General features: G+C 34.7%; 1 protein-coding gene across 2 annotated transcripts in view; it reads right to left on the reverse strand.

The window, feature by feature from the left end:
* Window positions 1–25,952, reverse strand: part of LOC145248360 (60 kDa neurofilament protein-like) — a 104,586-nt gene that overhangs the window by 76,582 nt on the left and 2,052 nt on the right. The gene's annotated exons all lie outside the window — the stretch shown is intronic.

The following is a 25,952-nucleotide window of genomic DNA, read 5'->3' on the forward strand; positions in this document are numbered from 1 at the left end:
AAGAGTCAAGGAGGATGGAAAAGCATTAGCCAGACCTGAATGGATGAATGAAAAGTAGATTGGAACCTTGAATAGGTTTATTGGCACCTAAATTACAATGAAGACCGATAGTCATTGCCAGGGAGAAATCAATGGTAAACGACTGTTTCAATAATGCAAATTCATCTGGGGAGTACTAGAAATGCGGAAGATTTGTTGTCGCCTAGACTCCATGGAAAACCACATATTTTTTGACGGATAGGATATTTAATAATGGTATCTGTGAAAACTCCTAGTGACTACTACTACTACTACTACTACTACTACTACTAATAATAATAATTTGTTGCAGGGCAGGCGTAAAAGAGATCAGCTTTTCACACATGTTTTGACAAGTTGACTCGGGTTTAACAATTTGCAAGTTTAAACCAATTCATACCTGGCTTTCTCAGCCTGAACCAACTAAACTTCATAAAAAGAACCAATGGAAGGCATTGAAGTCATTAGTACAAACAATTGACGCGTGCGAGCACATCTCTCTCTCTCTCTCTCTCTCTCTCTCTCTCTCTCTTTATATATATATATATATATATATATATATATATATATATATATATATATATATATATATATATATATATATATATATATATATATACAGGGTGTCCGTAAAGTTACTATACAGTCTTATTGTTTTATTGTATTATATTTGTATTAATAGTTAATATTTATTTTTTTTTACAGGTTTCTTTAATCAAGCATGCCACGCAAGCTAACTTTGTAAGCCTGTATAGTAACTTTACGGACACCCTGTATATTAGATTCGTCCCAAACTAATGTTTTTTGACGAAGTTGAACGCCAAAAATGACATTATTTTTGCACCAACCTTATATAGTTTTTTTTAAATTCTTCTTCTTCATTATTATTATTATTATTATTATTATTATTATTATTATTATTATTATTGTAGTCACTAGGAGTTTTCATACAGGCCATCATCAAAGATTTCTCTCTTTCTCTGGTGTTCCCTAAATTCTGAGTGACAACAAATCTCCCTAGATGATAAGTGCCCTCCATCTATCTTGTTAATCAACGCAGGTGGCTTTACGTTATCTCAACAGTTGCTTAACATTGATTTCGCGTTGGCGCTTACCATTGGTATTCCTTGTGATTTGTGCGACAAAATACCCCTCTAAGTCCCCAGTTCTCTCTGCACTCTTCCAGTCGAGGTCTGGCTTGTGCTCTCCCTCCTCGGTCTTCTTAAACCCTTCAAAATTATTTAATGTGGGGCCATTCGGTGTAGTCGGCACATTCAGCATTCTTTAGGAGTTCCCACATGGGACATCATCATTGATTCTTTTTTTTTTAAAGGAGTCGCCACTTATGAAGACCCAGGGGCCACTTGAGGATCAGAGTTAATGAGTGTACAGTAGTAAATGGTAAAATGTTGTAGGAATCGTTGGTAGTGAAAATTTGTTAAATTGGATTACTTAAGGGAACGGCTCATCAAGAATTTGTTCCCCACTAATAACAACATCAATGGTATTCTCCAGAGTCTGAGTGATAACAAACCTCGCCAGATTTTCAGTACTAACTAACTCTTCAATTACTATTGCAAATGAATTTGCGTTATCGCAATAGCTGCTTACCATTGATTTCTTGCTGGCAACGACCATTGATTTTCTCTGAGATTTAGCTGGCAATAAGTTTCTAATGAAGTTTTCATTATTGCTTTTCCTCCTTAGTCTTTTCATCCTCTTTGACACTTCACGATTCATTTCATTTTCATACCATCGTCTAATTTATATCATTTATTTAGGAGGGGGGTTATAAAACGTCTTGAAATTTCAATTCAATTGGTTTAAATCCTGAATGTTGCGTATCGTAAATTTCCCCCCAAATTAGGCAAAGTGGACTCTTCTAATTAGAAATCGTAACAGTTACATGTCTTAGAAATGACGCCATGAACACAGAAAGCAGCGCAGTTAACGTGGCGAATGAGAATATGTTATCGGCCTCTTTGGCCTGGATCACAAGAGAGAGCAGTTGGGCTTTTGGATAGCTGCTCTCCACTCCTGATGCGGGCGTTTCTTGCGTGTATGCTCTGGAGAAAGAATAAAATACCAGAAATTAACAACAAAAGCACTCAATTGTATTTGCCGTTTCTTTATTAACAAGGTCGATGAAAAAATTTGTTATTGAGAAGTAAGCAAAAACAGAGAGGGGAGAAGATGGTAACTTTAACTGCCACATCACCACTGCAACTACTATCAGTTGATTTTGCCACTGGAGCGAATGCACACTCGGGGTTGAAAAACAACCCGGCTATGTATGTAGCTATGTGAATTGAGGCACTCACCCCAGGAGGGGTTCAACTGGCTTTCTTCAGAGTGGGAAGTTTCATGGGAATACCAAATTCACAAGCGCATGTATATCCCAGGCAGAGGAGATAACAACGTTTGGATTTTGCAATTCCTGCAGAGAGTTGTCGAAATCTTCCTTAAGACAGCGTCTAGGTATTCCCAAATTGTCACCCATCTGATACTGACCATACTCAAGGTTGCTTAACTGCGGTGATCTAACAAGAACCGATGTATTAGCGTAGATTGTGTCGTGTATTATTATGTTACATGTGTTCAACTCTAATTAAAATCCAGAGTTTTAGATGCTGATTTTCAAGGTATGAAAAAATTTCACCCCCACCCTCAGCTCGCATTTGTTGTTGTTGTTTACTTCTGGGTCGAGTTAAGCTAATCCCCCCCTCTTCGCCACCACCCGTTTTCTCCGCCTCCTTTTCCATTTTTCAATTCCAAACATTAAACGTATTTTTTGTTTTCTAATTGCTAATCTTTGTGTCACTGACCGGTTTTCTCAGGCTCTCTTCAAGGAAAACAAAAACAGAGATTACACACGAATTAGACATAATTATAGGATGTGTGTGCGTCCGCCGATACCGGGTGGGAGAGGGTCAAACACAGAAAGAACGCCCTTTTTTTTTAATTTACTCTTTTTTTATTGTGATTATTCTCACGTGGACAATTGAGCGTTTCTTCATTTGTACGCATCACCCCGGTCACTCCTCACCTCAACACACCTCCCCGAGCTGCTCCCCACTTCTCGACGAAAGAATGAACCCCCAGGTTACATTATCAGTCTAAACAAAATCACACGACACTGATAATACAATGGAATAATTAACGAAATAAAAATGATGAAATAGAAGTGTTTAAAATACTCATGAACTTGGCCCATTCAGCTGTTTAGTCATTTAACGGCTCATCAGTGTGGCTAGAAATAGCAAATGCATGAACTGTGAGATTCTAAACACAAACGCCAGTCCATTTATGATTGTGACCAGCTGTGTCAGTTGTCTAACTCCAGTTTTTAAAGTGACATAATTTCTCCTACGTACAGTAGGGAAAATTATGTCGCTTTAAAGGTATTTTTCATTTGTAAATTTTACAATGTTGATAATCGAGAGGATTCGATTCTTTTCAGGAAAGAATATTATATTGCGCTAAGTGGAAAACATCATGTCCACTACTGGATCGAAATTAATATCAGAGAGAATGTCTAAGAAAAATACAATGGAAAATTGGACAAACCACGAAAAGATAAAAGACAAAGTTTCAGAAAAAAGTAGACTAATATTATGCTTTATTAAAAAAAAAAAAGTCAAGGTAAAATATACAATCAGTTTTTTTTTCGCTTTTATTGAAAAAAAATTCATCCAAAACAAAAGAAACTGCATATTCTACTCTGAAGAAGCTTTTATTAATAAAGGAGGCGAAATATTAGTCTACTTGATGGTTTTATGTGACTTTGTATTTTATATTTTGTGATTCAATTTACCACACACACACACACACACACACACACACATACACACACACATACACACACACACACACACATTTGCTTTTTTTTTTTACTCAATTCTGTCATCAAAATAAACAAAATATTAATCTACCTTAATGCAATGTTTGTCTTAAAAAATTCATTTTTTGAAATCGGAAATCTGCACGTAATTTGGAAAAGAACCTTTTACTTAATCCACAGGGGTAGCATGGCTGACGCAACAAGAACATACTACACCTGTGGACTAGATAAATTCTGTACGGATTCCAGATTTCTACAATATATACCTCAAGAAGTTCGGAAGTGACATTGACGGACAAAGCCTTTTGTAGAAACACTTAGGAACATTTCAAATACAGTGCGTTCGGGCAATTTGCATGCTTAGTGATAGAAATGCTATTTGTGATTCAAGTGTGACAGACGGATAGATGGCCAGAGCTTCTCATAAAAATGGGCGCATCTAAAAGCGATGCAAAAGTAATCGTTAACATGTCAAGTGTCTTCTACGTTAGTGATTTATTAAGACGAAATACGAAAACAATTACAAGACAATAAAAAACATGGAACGGCAATGTAAAGGCGAAACGAACCTATCTAAAAGAAAATATAACAAATCGAAAGACGCACGGCACACAACAAAAGGTATCCCATTAAGCGATTCCAACACACAAGCTATTAGGCATGAGTGTTTAGACTGTAACGAGATCAACCTTGAACATTGTTCGTGAGTTAAGATTGACTATTGTCTACTAGCTGTCTCTGGCCGGCGTTGCCCGGCTGTTTGTTTTCTTGCAATTTTCTTTGCTTTTTTGAAATCTTATATCAGATTTTTTCTCTAAAATATTATTTTTATACGCACCAAAAGAAAAAAAAAAAACTCTGCATGGATAAATGCAGAGTTATGTCCCCTTTTAAGATTGAGGTCACTTGAAAATAATCCCAACAGGGACAAAATATTTTCTGGGAGAAATTAAATCGAATTACATTTGATCTTTCTGAACATGTTGCAATGATCCACCAGAAAAACTGACAAACTAGAATCAAATATCGATTTTGTAGGAAGAAATCTATCAGTGACAAAGAAACAAAGAGACAAGGTACACCCGAAGAAAGTCATAGGTTAAATCGGCCGAAACATTATGCGAATAACACTCAAGATGAGAACAGTAGCCTGAATAACCTAAATAATCCAAATTATCAATATTTATCTGAAAGATTCAGACTAAATTATTTACCAAAAATAAAAGAACCATTCGATGCTAAAGATATTAGCGAATATTGTTTTGACAACATTTTAGACCAGCGGATTTCGCATGGAACTTTTTCATCTAAATTTTCTGGATTGCGGCTGTCATACTTTGGTGATGAACTACCGGAACTACACAAGGATTTCACATGCAACACTCTGTTTTCGCAAATGGCCATTCAGAGATCATTAGTACCTATTTTCAATTTCTCCCCACGGAACAGAGTTAGACACCAGGGTCATTTTTTAACGTGGAGAAAAGGTACAAAAAATAAAAATTGTCTCAGTCGTGAAGGATTTCTCCTCCACTGAAAGAGAACGAGAAATGGAAGTGCCGCATCTGAAGAATAGATGGTGTTTATTTGCTCCCCCACTGAGCAAATTAGGCACAAGGCCGTTTTTAATGTGAGGTAAAAACCAGCTCCCCTAAAAGGGGTCACTCTGGTTACCAAAAATAATAATTGTCCCAGTATAGAGGGTTTCCCCTCCATTGACTAGTACAAATTATCTTAAGTGCAGTATCTGCCGGAACAGATACTACACTTTGATCTTGGCCAAAAGGCCAAGTAACGTACATCGCTGCTTTTCTTACGGGAACTAATGTCAACGCTGTTGTTTCCTCCCTTATATAATTCCAGGTTAATATTTTCCAGAGGCAAAGTAATCAATGAAGTTTTAACGAGATTAATACAAGAGTGCTCAATACCGAAGTAGGGCAGAATATACTTTTTTTTATTTGTTTAACATAAGCATTTATATGTCTCTACACATTCAAGAGCATGTTTCGGTAAACCAGTTACAAGTAACTAGAGACGTCTTTGGGCGATATTGCTTATACAAAAGATTAATCCGTAATCAGCTTTTGGATAAGAAATATTGCCTAGAGAGGTCTCTAGTTACATGTAACTGACTGACCTAAACATGCTCATAAATGTTTAGCGGGCAATTAATGCTTAATTAAAACAAATAAAAGATATATAGAAAGTGTTCAATAATTAATATATATCGCATTTCTTCTTATGATATATCGTGTATTTTATCCTCTCTCTCTCTCTCTCTCTCTCTCTCTCTCTCTGTATATATATATATATATATATATATATATATATATATATATATATATATATATATATATATATATATATAATGTGTGTGTGTGTGTGTGTGTGTGTGTGCTAAAAATGACAACGTTGAGGCACTAATTCTCGTAAGATCGTTGAAAGAAAGCGGCTATGTTAAGCATAACAACTATTTTTCTCGTGCGGTCCTCGTGAATTTTGTTTGTTTTAGTCTTTGCCTGTGAAACACACACACATACACACATATATTTTGTGTATTAAGGAAACCATTTTTTCATTTATGCAAACATTGTTAGAAATAACAGAAAGCTTCTGCTTAATTATAGTGATTAATTTTTCCGATTTTTCTTATCTTCTTTGTATTAACATTTTTTAAAAATTATGTGTGTTCCATATGTATCAGGAACGTTTTCGATACTTCGTAGAATCATCATCAGGTGAAAAAGCAAGCGCACAAAAAAGTCCAGGAAAAGAAGAGAATTTCATAAAGTAGTAGTGAAACGGGTGTTTGGAATCAGTTAGAGGCCAAGAGGACGTGTTCACACTGTTTCAGGAAAGACGTTAACAATTTGAATTCCGTGATGTCAGGATTAATGTAACAGAATAAAATTGTATTGCTTAACGTAATACAATTTTATTCCATGACGATAATCCTGGCGTCCCGGAATTTAAATTGTTAATGTCTCTCATGGAACTGCACCGGTTCGTTCTTCTGATTTCCGAGTTCGTCTGCTTTGTCTCAGTTGCTTTAAGAAATTCTCTGTCACTCTCTCTCTCCTTTTTTTTTTGTTTATTCATTTTCGTTACTTGAAAATGATTCGACGAAGAACCGAAAACGTTCGTGAGACACAAAAAGATCAATATAAAATTTTAAAAAAGTTACAATCCAGTAAATGAATTATTTTATGATTAATAATGTTTGGTTTCCTTAAATGAAAGAATGCTACCTTAGTACATACGCTATATATATATATATATATATATATATATATATATATATATATATATAGTATGAGTTTATGTCTACAAACATCATTGGCTACATATGTGTATATATGTTTCAGTTGCTCTTTCTTAAAAAACGAAATATATTTAGGCCGAGTCTTGCAATTAAACTCAGGATTTGGCCTAAAGATGTGTTTCGGAAGAAATCGCCACTGAAACATATATGCACATATGTAGCTAATGATATTTGTATAAATAAAGAAATTCATTCTATAATAGTCTTATGCTTGTTATTCAGCAGTTTCTGCAAGTACTGAATTTTCATGGAAATAACATTATATATATTGTAAATAGAAAAACTGGCTTAACATTTAACTAAGAAATGAGAATGAACGAATAACATAATATGGAAAAAAGTAATTAAAAGTAGGTACAAAAATACGAGGGTAAATCGTAAGCCATGTACTACACTTCCGATTTACACTTATATGTGTGTACCTACTTTTAATGACGTTTTACCATATTATCTTATTTGTTCATTCTCATTTCTTATCGAAATGTTATTAAGCCATTTTTACTGTCGGATGAGTTTGGTAGAGTTCTCAAAGCTCAAATCGTTGAACTTTGACCCCTTAATAGCCAAATTTCTGACCGAACACCGATCACATAGATTTTCCCAAATCTCAGTACCCTGTATATCAAATTTCAGGTCCGTAGACTAAAAATTAGTTATTGCGAAGGAAAATGTACACAGACACACAGACAAACAGACACGTTCACTTTTATAGATACATAAATGATGTTAATCCCATAAACTTTCAGCACTTATAGAAAGTGCTCAATAAGTATAACTATATTTTCATTTTGAATCATTCTGCCTTTTTCTGATGAGAAACATTTACCTTCGAAATGCCATGACCTAAAGAGAATTTTTCTTAATTTTCCCCATTTACTTATTGTTCTGATGTTATAATAAAGTTATATATAGCTTTTATCCATCCTCATCTTTCATTCATATTACACACACACACACACACACACACACACACACACACACACACACACACACACACATATATATATATATATATATATATATATATATATATAGTCATGCACAAAAATATTTTTCGTTTTTCTAAGACGCATCAGTATGACCAGACGCAGTGAGATTCAAAGTTGGGCCGACGAATGTCTTCTTTAAGTAGAAAAAAACCCCTAAAATATTCATTTGTTTACATTTATGCGATACTGATACTTATAAAGATTCAATTCCTCTTACGTTGAACAAATAGAAGGTTCGATAACCGATAGGATAGAGCTATATCTGTGGTAAACGCTAATAAAATGAACTTTATTTAAATATTTTACTGATCGTTATGAGTGTTTCTGGCTGGCATCAATGGGTTGATTACAGTCAGAGACACTTCTGATGATTGGTGATACCATGAAAGTGCAATGAATTATTAAAGAGAAAGAGAGAGAGAGAGAGAGAGAGAGAGAGAGAGAGAGGGGGGCGAGGGAGAGGTGGAAGGGAGAATCAATCGTGATTTTTTAATTGATCTAACTGGTTAGAAAACAAAGAATATTTGCAATCGAATCATTACAGATGGAATAATAGCGAATACTGGACGAACAAGTTGGACTGGATCGTAAAAGAACCGGTTATCCGGCAATTGGAAAAACGGACGTCCCGGTGGGTAGGAGGTTAATCTCGGAAAAAGGCCTCCGCAGTTGGTAAGGTAACCATAAAATAAACATAAAGAAAAAAGGGGTGGACTGCTCGAAATTATTTATTTATTCGTTTCTAACGGTTTTTTGAAAGTTCTTGCGCGTGGGTTGAATATACATTAATATGAAGTCAATGACGTGTCTAATACATTCACACACGTGGGAGAGAAAGAAAGAGGCTGAGAAAGAAGAAGAAAGAGAGAGGAAGAGACAAAGAGAGGGATACAGAAAGAGAGACATAGACATATAGATAGATGAGACAGACAAACACAAAGAGAAGCAGGGAGAGAGACAGAGAGAGAGAGAGAGAGAGAGAGAGAGAAAGAGAGAGAGAGAGAGAGAGAGAGAGAGAGAGAGGGGGTTAGAGAGATGTAAAAGAAAGGGAGTTATAGGATAAACAAAAGGGTGTAACTTAGAAATGGAAAAATGTCATTACGGTCAACTTTCCTTGTAAAAGTAAACAATATTAAAACATGTGCGTTCCATAACCTTTCACCCACGCATATATACATACACGTGCAAGCACACACACACACACACACACACACACACACACACACACACACACACACACACACACACACACGTGTATGTTTTTTTTTTCAATTATATTTCATCCTTTTTATTAGTACCAATCCTTTAATTTATGAAGTTCAATGTAATTACAGAGCATATCACAAATAAATGACAAAATTCTATATTCTAAATTTCAAGATGTTGACCACCTTACAATTTATTCCTTTAAGTACGTTGACATGCACAATTCCTGACAGCACCTGTTTCGTAGCGCAAAAATCATTCATTTAATTATTATATCAATAAATTAAACTATTTTGCTCTTATTTATACATTTATCTGAGTGTGTGTGTGTGTGTGTACATATGTACACGTGTGTGTATGTGTGTATGTATATATGCACGTGTGTGTGTGTGTGTGTGTGTGTGTGTGTGTGGTATCGCTTATATTACGTATAAGAGTATCAAAGATAGAGACTATGCAGATTCATGTCTGAAGGGCGTAGACATGCAACGCACAGTAATGCGAGAAACTGATAGACAACATTTGGTTATGCATATTTGCCACATGCAATCACGATGTACGCATAATCACGTTGACACACTGGTTCTTGTTAAAGCACCAAAGTTAAGCACGCTGAGCGCGGTCATTATCAGATAGGTGACCATTTGGCAATCCCAGGCGCTGAATGTACAAGAACAACGACACTTATCTGTAAGAACTGCAAAAACCTAATGTCGTCATGTCTCCTCGCCGGGATATACAAGCGGCTAGGGATCGCTTGTGAATTTTATTTTCCCTTCGAAGAGAGCCAGTTCAACCCGCATAGGATGAGTATCACTTCGGTTCGGTCCATAGAATCACGTCAAGTATAAGTGCTATTCTAACTTCTTACTTGGATCATGCTCGGTCCTTTATTAAATATAACTTCGGCTTGACCAAACAAATATGCAACTTTCATTTTTTTTTTATTACATTTTCACCCCAAACAAGGCACATTGCCACTTAGGTGTAGGGGGCTACTATCAGGGTCAGCAACTACTGGGCACTATGTAGGGATTTGGGCAGCAAGATGTCGGTTCACGTTGCACTTGAACTTCTGCATGTCAGTACAGTTAGGGGAGCAGGATCCTGGGATGGAATTCCAGAGTCTAGCGGTTCTGGGGAAGAAACTACTGGAGTAGAAAGATCTTTTACATCTAGGGATCTCTACTGTGTGAGGGTGGGATTTAGCTGCCTGTCGGGTTTGTCGAGGGTGTCTGCGTCGTGGGGGCACAAGTGTCTGCAGTTCGTCAGAGCATTCACCACTAAAATACTTGTAGAACAAGCAGAAGGATGCAACGTTTCGTCGATGGGACAGAGGCTGAAGATTAGATGCCAGTTCAGGGCCTATCAGATTGGCGACTCTCTTTTGAACCTTGTCTAGGAGCGAGAGACTAGTAGCAGATGCACCAGCCCAAATGTGACAACAATACTCCATACATGGGCGAATGGTGGCCTTATAGAGATACAGGATACTTTCAGGTGTCAGTAGTTTTCTAGCACAGTAGAGAGAGCCTACCTTCTTCGCAGCGGCCCTGGCAATGTTTTCAATATAATTGTTCCAACTCATGTTTCCTGTGAACGTTAGGCCAAGCAGTTTGAAAGATGTACTCTCAGACAATGAGTCACTGGCCATTGCTATTGGTGGCAGAAAGGTTTCTTGTAATTATTGAAGGAAACCAGTTTAGTCTTGGCAGCATTGAATGTGACCATCCATTTATGTCCCCATTCCACTACAGATTGGAGGTCATCCTCTAGTGTTTTTGCCATTTCTTTAGCTATGTGTTCGTTTGTTTTCCTGTTATGCTTGTTATAGAGTGTAGTGTCATCAGCATATATACCCATCTTAGAGGCAGTTTTGTCGGGGAGGACAGTTATACATATAAGGAACAATAGAGGTCCAAGGATAGACCCCTGAGGCACTCCAACATTTATATGGTATTGTTTAGATGTACGACCGTCGAGGACAACCTGGATTTTTCTCTTATCTAAGAAGGATTTAATTATGTTAAGTATTCTACCAGTGATACCGTGTGATCTAATTTTCCTGAGGAGACCCCCATGCCATACCCTGTCAAAAGCCTTAGATATATCTAGAGCTACCGCTCTGCCCTCCCCCGCTTTGCCCAGTGAATGGCATATACGTTCAGAGATTATAGTGAGGATGTCAGCTGTGGAACGGGCTTGTCTAAATCCATATTTTCTGTCAGTCAGAAGTTTAGCGTCTGTAAGGTGCCGGACTAGAGCATGGTTAATTATGGTCTCAAATATTTTGGTGAAAAGTGGGAGGAGGCTAATGGGCGGTAATTTGATGGGTCAGTTCTTTCGCCAGAATTCTTGAATATTGGTACCACAGAAGCAGTTTTCCAACAGCCTGGAAAGCATGATTCATTAAGGCATTTGTTGTAGAGTTTGGAGAGAATTGGAGCTACTTCGGCTGAGCACTTTTTTAATAGCACAGCTGGGATGAGATCAAGTCCACATGCTTTTGAAGTGTCAAAATTTTTTATGATAGCATGTACCTGAGCAGGGGTGATTTTTAGATCGTCTAGCGTGGCGTCTGTCCGCAAAGGAAAGTCAGGCAGGGGGTGATTGGAAGGGTCCAGTGTGGAGTTCGAGGCAAACCGGCTGGCAAGCAAATTAGCTTTGTCGGTTGCTGGGCAAACAACCTCGTGATTGTTGGTTAGCGGGGGAATTGTTGATTGCCCATTATTTACTACACTGTTGTAGATTTTCCAGAAGTCACGATTTCCTAATTTTTGTGCTTCGATGCGTTTTTTAGTGGTTTCAGTAAATTCTCTCTTGGCTGTCGCTATTTCTGTGTTAACGTTATTTCTAGCTTCTATGTACTTCTGTTTGTTTGAACTGGACTTATGTCGGTTAAATCTGCGGTGTGCATGCTGCCTTTGAGCAATGGCAGTTGCGCAAGTCGAAATAAACCATTGGGGAGAGTGGGGCTTGCTATAAAATTTCCGCATGGGAACATGTGCTTCCATTGCTGTTTTGAACCATTCAGTGGTCTCATTTGCGCACTGTTCAGCAGGAAGAGAAAAAATATTTCCCCATGGGGCATCTCTGATAAGATCTCTGATGGCTTCCCAGTCAGCCTTTTTATAATATCTCGTTGTTTTGAGCACTGACTCTTCAGTTTTGGGTCTAGAATTTAGGGCGATTTCTACCAATTATCACTGCATGGTCAGCGTTCCCGAGTGGGCTGTCAGCATTTGTTGTACAATCCTCGGGAACTGTAGTCAGAAACAGGTCTAGAAGTGATGGTTGTTGTTCTTGCTGGTCAGGGAAACGGGTTGGAAACGTAACCATTTGTGATAGGGAGTGAGATATAGCAAAACTATGTGTTGTGCTGCCCACTGCATCTGAGTAAGTAGAGAATCCAAGCCAGTTTTTGTGGTGAACATTAAAGTCACCAAATACATGAACTTGTGCGCTAGTGTCGAGCGAGAGTGCTGTGTCTATACTGTCAGAGGCTTTGTTTTAGAGTCTCTTTCGTTTTATATATATATATATATATATATATATATATATATATATATATATATATACACACTGAGGAAGATCGAAGGATCGGTCGAAAATGATGTGCTTTTGAGGGAAACATTTTTGTTTTTTTTCAAAAGACTTTTTGTATTCCTAAACGTCAACACGCAGGAAATAAATACAGAAAAGATATAAACATTCATATATTTTTCGTATTGACTTTTTATTCATATATATATATATATATATATATATATATATATATATATATATATATATATATATATATATAATTCCAGGAGATAGTTACTATCTAGAGGTGAAGCAACCAATGAAGGGTTAATGAGTTTAATGCAAGAGTGCTCAACACCGGAGTAGGGCAAGATGTACTTTTTATTTTTTTACATAAGCATTAATATGTCACTACACATTCATGAGCACGGTTCGGTCTGTCATTTACAAGTAAATAGAGATCTCTTCAGGCGATGTTGCTTATTCAAAGTGAAGTACGGACTTCGCCTGAAGAGATCTCAAGTTACATGTAACTTGTTGACCGAAACATGTTTATGAATGTGTAGCGGCATATTAATGCTCAGTTAGCATTTTACATTTTCACTTTTGAATAATCCCGCACTAAATGGGCGAAACGTCGTCGAATTTTTAGGTCTTTCCATCTGTTTTTATCCTATCGTTGGATTTCTTATCTTATTTAATCACACACACACACACGCACACACACACACACACACACATACACACACACACTCACACACACATATTCTTGGAAGTTTTTTTAACCTTTCAAACTATATAAAAAAACTTACTTAATTTTTATATTTTTATTATTATTTTTCGTTAGAAAACTATTTAGTCAGGAAGTCATTCAATCACCTGCAATCGTCGCATCAACTTGCTTTCTCGAATTCACTACAGTCCTAATGTTATTCCAAGGATTCTTCAGTTGTCTACCATGAAACTGTTATACGAAATATATATATATATATATATATATATATATATATATATATATATATATATATATATATATATATATATATATATATAAATGGATGTAGTAAGATTATATATATGTGTACTAGACCATTAAGAACCTAGCAACCGAAAGTGGAAATTAGTTGTGATTGATTATTTTGCTCCCTGAATTTCCGGGTAAGGCCTGGTATTATTAAGGCCGGTCACCGAATGATAAACACCCTGTTTGATTCCCTCCTTCCACCCTTTCCTACTACCCTGGGTAGAAATTCTAGTAGCTGTTATTTAATAGTTGTGCTTGGAGCACTGCCAACGGTGATAACAGGTAAATAAATATTAATCATGTCAGGGTATCGCCACCCAGAGATAAAACACACACAAAACAAGAAAATAATAATTGCTTTGATCAGGTGAGATTTAAAGGTGAAAGCAGAAAAAGAAAGAGAAACTCTTAACGTTAATGGAATTTTTTGTTGAAGTTTATTTTAGTTGAACACAGCAGCGTCTTTCTTTATTAGCTGTTCTTCCACCATTAACAAAATTGAAGTTTTATTTTATTTATTTCATTATTGAGAATTCTACGAATCTCATGGACAAGAAGGAAGACAAACGGTGAAGTCATGCATAAGTCAGAGTACAGCAGGTCACTATTCAATACCGTCCATGCCAGACAATGAAAGTTCTTCACCGTTTACTACTACTACTACTACTACTACTACTACTACTACTACTACTACTACTAATAATAATAATAATAATAATAATGTTTTTTTAATATACAACATGTGCTACCACAGTTTCAGTGGCTAAGGATTACCAGCAGCTTTTGTTATTGGACAGTGTATAAAACAACGTTCGTTCATCTTTGCTGATCCATAATGTTTGATTGAAATGCGTTTAGTTTCAGTTAGTGGTGACATTTTGTATGAGTTTTATCTTTGCTTATGTTTTGCCGTACATATGGTTAATTCTTCTTTACGGTTGCGAATGTGAGACAGTAACAAAAACGGTTGAAAGTCGTTTGGAAGCAGCGGAGATATGATTTTTTAAGGAGAATTTTAAGAATCTCATGGGCAGAAAGAAAGACAAACGAGAAGTCATGTGTAAGGCAGATTACAGCCGGTCACTATTCAATATCGTCATCGCCAAACAGTTAGCGTTCTTCGGCCATTTAATACGAGCGGACGGCTTGGAAAAAATCTTGATGTTACGAAAAATCGCTGGAACAAAGAGCAGAGGAAGACAACCAACAAAGTTCACTCAAAGTTTCAACAATTTCACTGGAAACACGACTGTAGATCTCATCAGAAAGATCGAATTCAAAGGGGACCGGAGATACATGATCATTAGGGCTGTGACAACAGAATATTCTTTTCATCCTTTTGACTCTCGGGTGTATATCCGGCACAGTTAGACACACTTAATCAACGGAGAACCACACCCGTCTGTATAAAAAGGTGTAAGATATTAACGGGTATTATTTAAGAGTCAAAACAATGAAAATAATATGCTGTTGTCACAGCTCTAATGATAATTGATGTCTGTAATAACAGACCTGATACCTGAAGAAGAAGATTCAATTATTTCGTGATCGGACATCTTTACTTTAAGACGGCTAAAATTCAAGAACGGATTTAGTATCGCAGACAGATTGAGCAGACTGGATTTGTCGTCTCACATTTCGTGTTCTGGCGTTATTTATTTCTGTGTTTTTATTTCATGTTTTTTGAACAAGGCACGTCGAAGTATTTAAAACTTAAACGGTTTTCTGAATTTTTAATAATATTAAAAAAAGGTTATTTTTTAACATAATATTTAAACGACTTCATGTGATTTAATGTTCCTGAATTTAATAATTTTGTGAAAAAATTGTTCTGATTTCAAATAATACTTGGTCGTACTCCATTTAACTAAATCTGATTGCCTTTCTTTTAATAATTTTTAAAACTCGTGATGTTATTCGAAGTAATTAAAGGTATTTGACAATCTCTACAATAAAACTTAACATTTATGAAATACTTCGCGGTTGATGCTTTATTTTAGTCGCTCTGCGATTGTTACTTGCTTTTCCAGTTTGTATAGGCCGGCGTGACAATCTAGTCGAGGATGAAACAAATCCTTGAGAAGGCCAGAACTCTATGCAGTGGTCACGAAACCCCGGCCAAACTAATAAAGATTAATGGAATGGAAACAAAATAAATTAAAACCAAATAAGACTGGTTGCTGAAGGGACGTAATTCAAGCTGTAATTCTGTGACTAAGCAAAAGTCTAGGTTATAATGGTCGAATAATGCTGGTAGTAAAGGAAGGCAAACGCAGCGAACAAACTTCTGGGTTACCATAACATGACCTATTGTGGCGAGGCTTGTTGAATCCAGAATGGAGGAGAATTAAAACAATAATCGCATGCGGCTGATTGTTATGCCAACCACAGAAATCCAGGGAGTTTGGAAATTTATGAATACTCATAATTGTTGAGTTTGAATCGCTACTTTTCACCACTGAAGAATAAGAGTCAGTACAGGCCTAGAACGAACACGGAAGATCTGGCGGAGTAAACCTCAAGCAAACCTCACTAATCGTTATGGATAGTCGTGCTTCCTCTGATAACAGGAAGTTGCACTACCCTAATCAGTAAAGAACCGTAAAAGTATACAAGTTTGGACGACACTCATATCAATCGAATCCTAAACATGATTTTAGAAAATACTTTAATGTAATCTGATAAATCGACTTGTGGTTGCACAATAAAAACAATCTATTCATAATCGCAAGACTATGATGGTTGGCGGAATTTGTTCCCAAGCATGTGGCGAAGCCCTGCACATAATATAAAACTAACCTGAGATTTATACATCTTGTTCCGACAAAAGCCCATCAATGGTGTGGCACTTCACTGTGGAGATGGCTGAAAGCAAGTCGCAGATATCAGAAGTAGACCATCTTGAAAAAGTATTATTCTTCTACACACCATTTCACTCATATTTCTCCATCTCCCCTCTCCCTCCCTTCCTCTCTTCTCTCTCTCTCTCTCTCTCTCTCTCTCTCTCTATATATATATATATATATATATATATATATATATATATATATATATATATATATATATATATATATATATATGTGTGTGTGTAAAGTTCACACACACACACACACACACACACACACACACACACACATATATATATACTTATTTTTATATGTAAATATATCAAAATGGGTTTAAAGAATATGGATATATTCTTTATATAAAGACTTATCAAAATATAAGGATCTCGACATGGGGGGGGGTGGAGCATAAACATATATAGAAAATTATATACACCATAAAATAAATATGAGTGTATATAAATTTATTTGTTAGTTTAATAACGAAAACACCATATATAGAAAGAGAGTTATTAGCGTACATTTATACCTCGGCATTTTGAAGCTTTTTTTTTTTACGTTTTGCGATAAAGACAATTGTTCTCATGTTCAGCTCATCATCTACAGACTGGGGCAGACAATCTTTGGCCTTCGAACTGCATCGTATACACTGATCGTAGCTTCATACCGCAGAAAGATGTGACACAAGGTTGGAAGGTGATGAGAATCAACCCAGCGCCCCTAAAGGAGGAGTACTGTTACATATTAAAAATTACCTAGCAGCTCCGACGGCATTCTCCTCAGACAATAAGCAATAAACTTAATCCAACCCCAAAAATGCGGCAAGGCCTGGAATGGTGGGCCTAAGTACTACCCACGATCAATACCAGAGTCCGACAGATATAAGACAACCGAAATGGTCTAATTTCTTAGACTGATTACCACAAACGGTTCCTCAACTGATATTTAGAAGTGCGGAGTCTCAATGCAACCACAGACTGGTTGTAGTTATGTAACCTGCTAACGTTCTTGTCCAGCGCTGTAAATGTTTAATTTCATACACATTTTTCCATGGAATAACGTGCTAAAAGCTTTCGTTAACACCACAACGATTTTTATAAACTACTAGTCGAAAACGATAGCGATAAATGTTATATTTCAGGCCAAGTTTATTTTAACAAATTTCCGTGCTTGTTAGTCGACAGATGGATTTTTTTAAATATGTTGTTTAAGCAAAAACAATATTACGTACTTAATTGCCATGTGGAAAATAGTAATATATCCCAAAATTACGAAAGTTCATCAAGAACAACCGCTATTCTGTTTTTAGTTAAAAAAAAAAAAGAAAAAAAAGTCTATTGCTAAAGACTACAAATGTCGGAAGTCATAATGGTGAAATCTAAATTTTGTGTTCCGAGTCATGCCCCCTGTGTGTTAAGTCTTCGTCGTCTACTTTATAACATCTAAGAAAAATTAAATTTTACTCAATTTTCCATAAAAATTACTTATAACTATAAATAACTATCTACTCGATATGTTTTCGTAATTTTTGGATATATTACTATTTTCGACATGACAATTAATTCGTAATATTGTTTTTTGCTAAAAACGACTTTTTAAAAAAGAAAAAAGTCGATCTGTTGTCTCTATCTTAACAAGCACCCAAATTCAATTAGATTATCCTAACAATTCAAATTGTGCAGATATTGTGGGCAATATTCAATCTGATTAAGAGTTTGAAATTTTGAAATGTCATATCCTGCTCTAATAGGTATGGCGCAAAATAGCATTGAATTCATTTAAATTATTTCTTTCTTTCCATAACAGATAATCTCTACCTCTGTTATCATATAAAAATCACTTTGTGTGTGTGTGTGTGTATGAGTTCTTTCCTCGTAGGTTCCGAAACGGCTGAGCCTATCTTTCGCAAATTTCACACAAAGGTAAATTATATTTCTGGCAGTGTTCTTAGATTTGTTTTGTACAGAAATTCATCCAATAAGTATCGAAAAAATCGAAAAACCCGACCTTAAAAATGTAAATAGTAATATAAAAATAATTTTTACAGGGGAATATTTTACGTTACACCGGTTGGTGTTCAATAAAATATTCCCTTGTAACAATTCTTCTTTTTATCTATAACAGAAGAAAGGCCATGTTTAAGATCGTCAAGCTCAAATATCAGCTGACGTGATATTGTAAACAAACACAGACGGAATTTGATAAACGGCATTATCATTATTATTTTTTAATTTTTTTTTCTTTTGCGAATTAGTCCATTGGGCAAATTATTCCTCATATATAATATTCAATAGAAAATTGATTATATAATAATACATATGCAATTTGCATAAATTAAAATATCATGTTTAAGCGTATTGTACGACCTGGCAATTCCGGGCGGCCAGCTAGTAAAATTATAGAAATGATAATTTTATTTCAGTATGAAATTTTTTGAAATTACGTACTAACTTTAATTATTTTTGTCGGTACTTATGTAAAATACGAACCGTGCTGAAATCTTAACGTTATTATTTATAAACGTATTCTTAACACGAGAAAAAGCGTTTTGTAACTATCTCTAGTTTGACCTGACAATTTAATAAACAAAAGATATTGTGAAAATTGAATTTAACTTGAAAATCCTATCTAAAATATAGCACGGTCCGTATTCTACAGAAGTCCCTTTTTGCCAAGTGTGGCTCGCCAGAGAGTTTACGGGTGTTTTGTGTGGACGTTAAGATGAAAGGTTTGTCCATTTCTGTGCGAAGTTGGATATCGAAGAAAAAGAAATCAAAGTTTTTGCTTTGCAATAAAAAAATAAGCCCGCCTCTTCGATCAATCGATATCCTTAACGATTGATTTATTCATAGCATTTTTTTCTGGCGGGTTTAATTGGTCGACAGAATTCGGTCGTTTTGATCGCGTATCATAAATTAATAACATTGGCTGATTGGCCCGTCCCCAAACATGCAAAGATATATTTTCTATAGCCGCAAAAAAACAAAACAAAAAAGACAAGAAACATAAGAAATAAAACCAAAGGAAACATTGGAAAAATCAATTGTGAACTAAACAAAGGGAGAGAAAATTGATTCGTAACATAGATCAATGTTTTTCCATCAGGGTGGCGCGTGTCAGTCGTGCTCCAAAAAACGATCATATGTGTTTCGCGAACATTTCTTAAAGTTTATTAAATGAGTTTTTAAAAATACGACGTTTGTATGTTTGTCTCAGCGTTTGTACGTACATCCGTAACTTTCTCAGCTGGACAATTGCAAAGTTGAAATCGATAATGCGCACACAGAGACGTCGGCGGGGACGTCAGCAGCGATCGCAATGAAATCTGAGAAGAGCCTGTAATGTCGTCTGGCCAGGTATACTCAGGTCGTGATGAGGACAAATATCAGAAGTTAATCTTCATACAATAAAACTGTTTATTGCTTTTTTGTGTTTGACACCGACTACTCAAATGTCCGTATTATTTGGATTCTTCGGACTACTGTTCTCATCTTGAGTGTTGTTTTCACAACGTTTCAACCGATGTAACCTCCGATCATTTCTAGGTTATCTTGTCGAATTCGGAAATCTGTCATCCGAACTCGGAAAACCTTCGGTCAAACTCAGGAATCTGAACGGAATTTCAAACAAAAAACTTTATTTAATCCACGAGGTAGCATGCTCTCGTTCCATCAGCCATGACTGGATTGTCAAGCGTCATCTAAAAACTTCAGAAACATAATCATCAAATATTTTCCATTTTTAAACCGATATTTTCATCGCATATTTATTGCTAAACAAATTTCGTTTCTGATTTTTTCAGATGAGAATTAATAATTTGTATTCTTTGGATTATTTAGACCCGTGACGTAACGGATAAATGACTAGGTGATATTTCAGTTGTGAGTGACATTCTTCTGGCGGTTGAAGATTCAATCCTCAATGCGAATGACACAAAGAATATAATTACGAATTAATTAAAACTTTTTCCTGGGAATATGTGAATTAAATAACTGGTTTCGTTCCTGAGTCCAACAGAAATATTCCAGAGTTCGACAAGATACACCTGAAGAAGGTCGGAGGTTACATCAACCGAAACATTGTGCGCAAAATGAGAACAGTAATCCAAATGATCGAAATGAAACATATCTAATGGCATTGTTTGTTATTAGTTATTTGTTTTAAATATAGGAATATGTTTTTCAACGAAAAACACACACGCATAAAAAAGAGTTAAATGCCTACTAAACACTGTCCTAAGGTTTCTTTGTACAAGGGTTTTTCAGGACAACGTGCCATGAGGATACTTCTCCCCTATAATTAAATCCTGACTAAATATTCAAAATCTCATAGTATTCAAAGCTCAAATAAATCCTCTCTATATGATGTGAAAGTTTTCATAAGGCGAAATAAATTTTTAATACAAATAATTCACATGTTTGTGTTTTATATATCAATCTTTATTTAAATTGTATTTCGCTATTTCACATATTTCAAATAATTTATTAATGTATAATTAGTATATATATATATGTATATATATATATATATATATATATATATATATATATATAGTATTTGAAGTTTTTAACCTTTAAAACTATACAAAAGATATTTTTTTTCATTCGTTAGAAAACTAGTCAGTAAGTCATTTAATCACCTGCAATCACTGCATCAACTCGCTCTCGAATTTACTATAGTACCAATAATTTATTTTTGAAGGGATCATCAGTTGTTTACCATGAAACACTGTTTCGGGGATATATATATATATATATATATATATATATATATATATATATATATATATATATATATATAATTGGAATTATTGAGATGAGTATTATTTATTAATTTATTTATTGCGGACTATTATTCTTGTCGTTTTTTAGTTGTTGTTTCACGACGTTTCGACCAACTATTTCTCTGGCCTTCGGGGCCCGCGGCGCAGTGGATAGAGACGTTGTCGCTACGGTTTCAGGTGAGAATTGTCTAAAGATAACGGTTTCAATTCTACCCAAAGCCGGCCAGAGGCTTACTTGGCCAAAAACGTGATGAGACGACAACAACTATGGAAGGCAGTAATTGTTAAGAATGCAGTGAGGAGATTCAGAGTTCCTATCCTGTCGGGGTTACCACCTGACGAAGGCCAGAGGAATAATTGGCTGAAACGTCGTGAAACAACAACTAAGAAAGACGAGGATAATAGTCCGCAATAAATAAATTAATTGGATATATATATATATATATATATATATATATATATATATATATATATATATATATATATATATATATATATAAGCCTGACGAATACTAGCGTGGATTAAACGCGGAATATTCTGTGTAGCTTAATTGCCATGTATATTTTTATAACTTACTATATATATATATATATATATATATATATATATATATATATATATATATATATACTGGTTTATACGAAGATTCATACATCTTCTTTGAGTGTAATGTTGCCTATAGTAACAATACAGTTGGATATTCCACCAGACTAGATGAATTCTTGTCGTGAATCCAATTAAACCAAGAGACCAAAAGATAGAAATATTATATCGTAGTTAACTGGTCAACAAGCGAGTCATGTCAAATGTTAAAACCACATTAAAGAAACTGCTTGATTTTGAAAACTTGGAAGTAAAATGAAACCAACAAAAAAAAAAGTAAATTTATAAAAAATGCTAAACATTATTACATGAATAGCGATGATGACGTCGACTGATGATTCGGGTGTGCCAAGTTCGAATCCAGTCGATTCCATTTCACTTATGGATATTGGCAGCATTCGCACGGTTTCTCTTGCAACTATCTGATTTGAGAAAGTATCGGGGAAACCAATGCGAACAACAAACTCAAGTATATTTTGATGACAGGTAAATATCGTCTAGCATAATTGGTAAGAGTGTTTTCTAATGGGCAGGGTTCAGTTCTCGATCGAGTCATACCAAAGACTTAAAAATAGTACTTGATGTTCCCCTTGCTAAACACACCGCATTATAAGGAGGGAATCAAGAACAAGTGGAGTAATCCTGGAAATGGAGTGGCACTCTCCCCTACATCTCGGTGTAGCAGCTAATGAAAAGGAAGTTTTCGATTTGCCCTCGGCTATATCTGATTGTTTTGCTTAAATATCGTCTGCTTCAGCAATTTTCTGACTAAGCGTACTTTTTCAAATTCGAAAAGGTTCATAGTTTAAAAAATACTTTTGTTAATTTTCAAGCGTTTTTTTTTAAATAAATTCTGTTAAAACAAATATGCAAATACAATTCTTGTTTTTCTCCAACTGACAAGAATTCATGCAAGTTGGTGTATTATTATTTGCTTTTATTTCAAACCGAATTATTCTGTAAATAAAGGTTTTGAGTCGTGTTCAAAGTTAAAGTGCGATCAACGTCGTTCCCAAAATACTAAAACTTGTTGCACGCCGCCATTAATGGACGTCAAAACAGCATCGTACTATGTTTCCATAGAAACGCAGCTCAATATTTTCTGGCGTTCAGATCATCTGAATTTTCTTAGATTAGATGACAAGTCTAGACTCGTAGAAAGATGTTGTGTAATGTTTGCATCTTTTTAAAATATGTTGTCCGTAGTTGGACATGTAGATCAGTCTGTTAGTCTGTCACGTTGAAATTTGAAATGACATTTTTATTGGTCTGCCATGCTTATGTTTGAAATAAAAATATTATCATCCTGTAATCTTTAAAGTTTAAATAGTATATTTGATAGTCTGTCATACTTAAATTAGAAATATTATTTGGTATAGTCTGTCATAGTGAAATTTAAATTCTATTTTCTATAGTCTGCCAGGTTATAATTCCAAATCCCATTTGGTATAGTCTGTCACGCTTGACTTTTATTGTCTGTCATGCTTAAATTAAAAATACAATTTTGTATGGTCCGTCATACTGAAATATTAAATATGATTTTCTATAATCGGTCATGCTTAAATTAGAAATGAAATTTTCTTTGATCGATCTTGTTTAAATATGAAAAGGAATTTTTGTTGGTCTGTTATGTTTCAATTTGAAATATCGTTTCTAGCTGCATCCACCCATCTGGTATGAGGTTCTGTCCGTCTGTGTGTGACAGTTGAAATATGAATTGGCATTTTCATCGTGAAACTCGCAGATTTAATGGCTGCAACGTAAAATTGGATCCGTTTTCAAATAATTGTGTGCCGCACAAATTTATTTGTTTTATTATTTCTCGAAGGTTGGCCATTGGAACTGAAGACTTGTGTGCATAAACGTTTGTTAGTTTGCATGGAAAAAAGTAGAGGATAGTAACGGCGACATAGATGACGACGCAAACTGACAACTGGTGTTGAATCCAATCGACACCATAGCACCACTTATAAATGTTGGCAACCTTCACGCGATTCCTCTTGTGAGTACCGGATTCTAGAAAGCACGGCTAACAAGCGAAATAAGCGAAACAAACCTGCCACAAAGTTGTGTCATGCGGATTTCACATACATTTAATTTTAATAAAGAAAGCAGATATCGGAATTTTGAAGTCGAAGGAAAGGACAGACTAAAGCAAAATGGATACATCGTTTAACTGAGACTTTTATAGTTCGATTCAAACATTGTGTACTGTTGATAAAGTTCTATACGATGTGAAAGTTTTCATAAAGTTCTATACGATGTGAAAGTTTTCATAAAGTTCTATACGATGTGAAAGTTTTCATAAAGTTCTATACGATGTGAAAGTTTTCATAAAGTTCTATACGATGTGAAAGTTTTCATAAAGTTCTATACGATGTGAAAGTTTTCATAAAGTTCTATACGATGTGAAAGTTTTCATAAAGTTCTATACGATGTGAAAGTTTTCATAAAGTTCTATACGATGTGAAAGTTTTCGTAAAGTTCTATACGATGTGAAAGTTTTCATAAAGTTCTATACGATGTGAAAGTTTTCATAAAGTTCTATACGATGTGAAAGTTTTCATAAAGTTCTATACGATGTGAAAGTTTTCATAAAGTTCTATACGATGTGAAAGTTTTCATAAAGTTCTATACGATGTGAAAGTTTTCGTAAAGTTCTATACGATGTGAAAGTTTTCATAAAGTTCTATATGATGTGAAAGTTTTTATAAAGTTCTATATGATGTGAAAGTTTTCATAAAGTTCTATACGATGTGAAAGTTTTCATAAAGTTCTATATGATGTGAAAGTTTTCATAAAGTTCTATATGATGTGAAAGTTTTCATAAACTTCTATATGATGTGAAAGTTTTCATAAACTTCTATATGATGTGAAAGTTTTCATAAACTTCTATATGATGTGAAAGTTTTCATAAACTTCTATATGATGTGAAAGTTTTCATAAAGTTCTATATGATGTGAAAGTTTTCATAAACTTCTATATGATGTGAAAGTTTTCATAAAGTTCTATATTATGTGAAAGTTTTCATAAAGTTCTATATGATGTGAAAGTTTTCATAGGGCGAAATAAATTTCCAATACAAATAATGCATATGTGCATGCTTGATATATCCATCTTTCTTTAAAATTTATTTCGCTACTTCACAACTTTATAATAATTTAACAATGTATAATTAAGATATAATTAGTTTGCTGGAAGCATTGTGTGAGTTATATATTTAACGAGATTTCAGAAGGTTACAACAATGAAAAGAGTGGAAAGTTGTCCGCGTTGTTAAGAAAAAAAAACAAAACAAGTGATATTATTATTATTATTATTATTATTAATAATAATAATAATAATAATAATAATAATAATAATAATAATAATAATAATAAATGTTACTTGAAAAAGCAAGCTTCTACAGTGAACTACTGTGATGATAGTGTCCCATAACATATTTTGAGAAAAGTCCTCTTTGTTGAATCGAGGGTGTTTCAAATCCAAAAACCGTGTTAACTATATATATATATATATATATATATATATATATATATATATATATATATATATATATATATATATATATATATATATATATATATATATATCCACAGAAGTACGGACCGGATTATAATTTTAGTTTTTCATTGTGGATTCTACTTTTTTTTTCCAATTCTTGCGACCAGATTCCAAAACCTCAGTTTCTAAGTTTGCAAATTTGATAATGTTCCAGAAATGTTTTCATTTTCATACTCTAAGACTATTTACGTTCTCTGGCGAGAAAAGTTTATATTTAAAAACTCCAT

Source organism: Euprymna scolopes, chromosome 26 (genome assembly GCF_053919585.1).
Source record: "Euprymna scolopes isolate OS-2025 chromosome 26, ASM5391958v1, whole genome shotgun sequence".
Lineage (NCBI taxonomy): Eukaryota > Metazoa > Mollusca > Cephalopoda > Sepiida > Sepiolidae > Euprymna > Euprymna scolopes.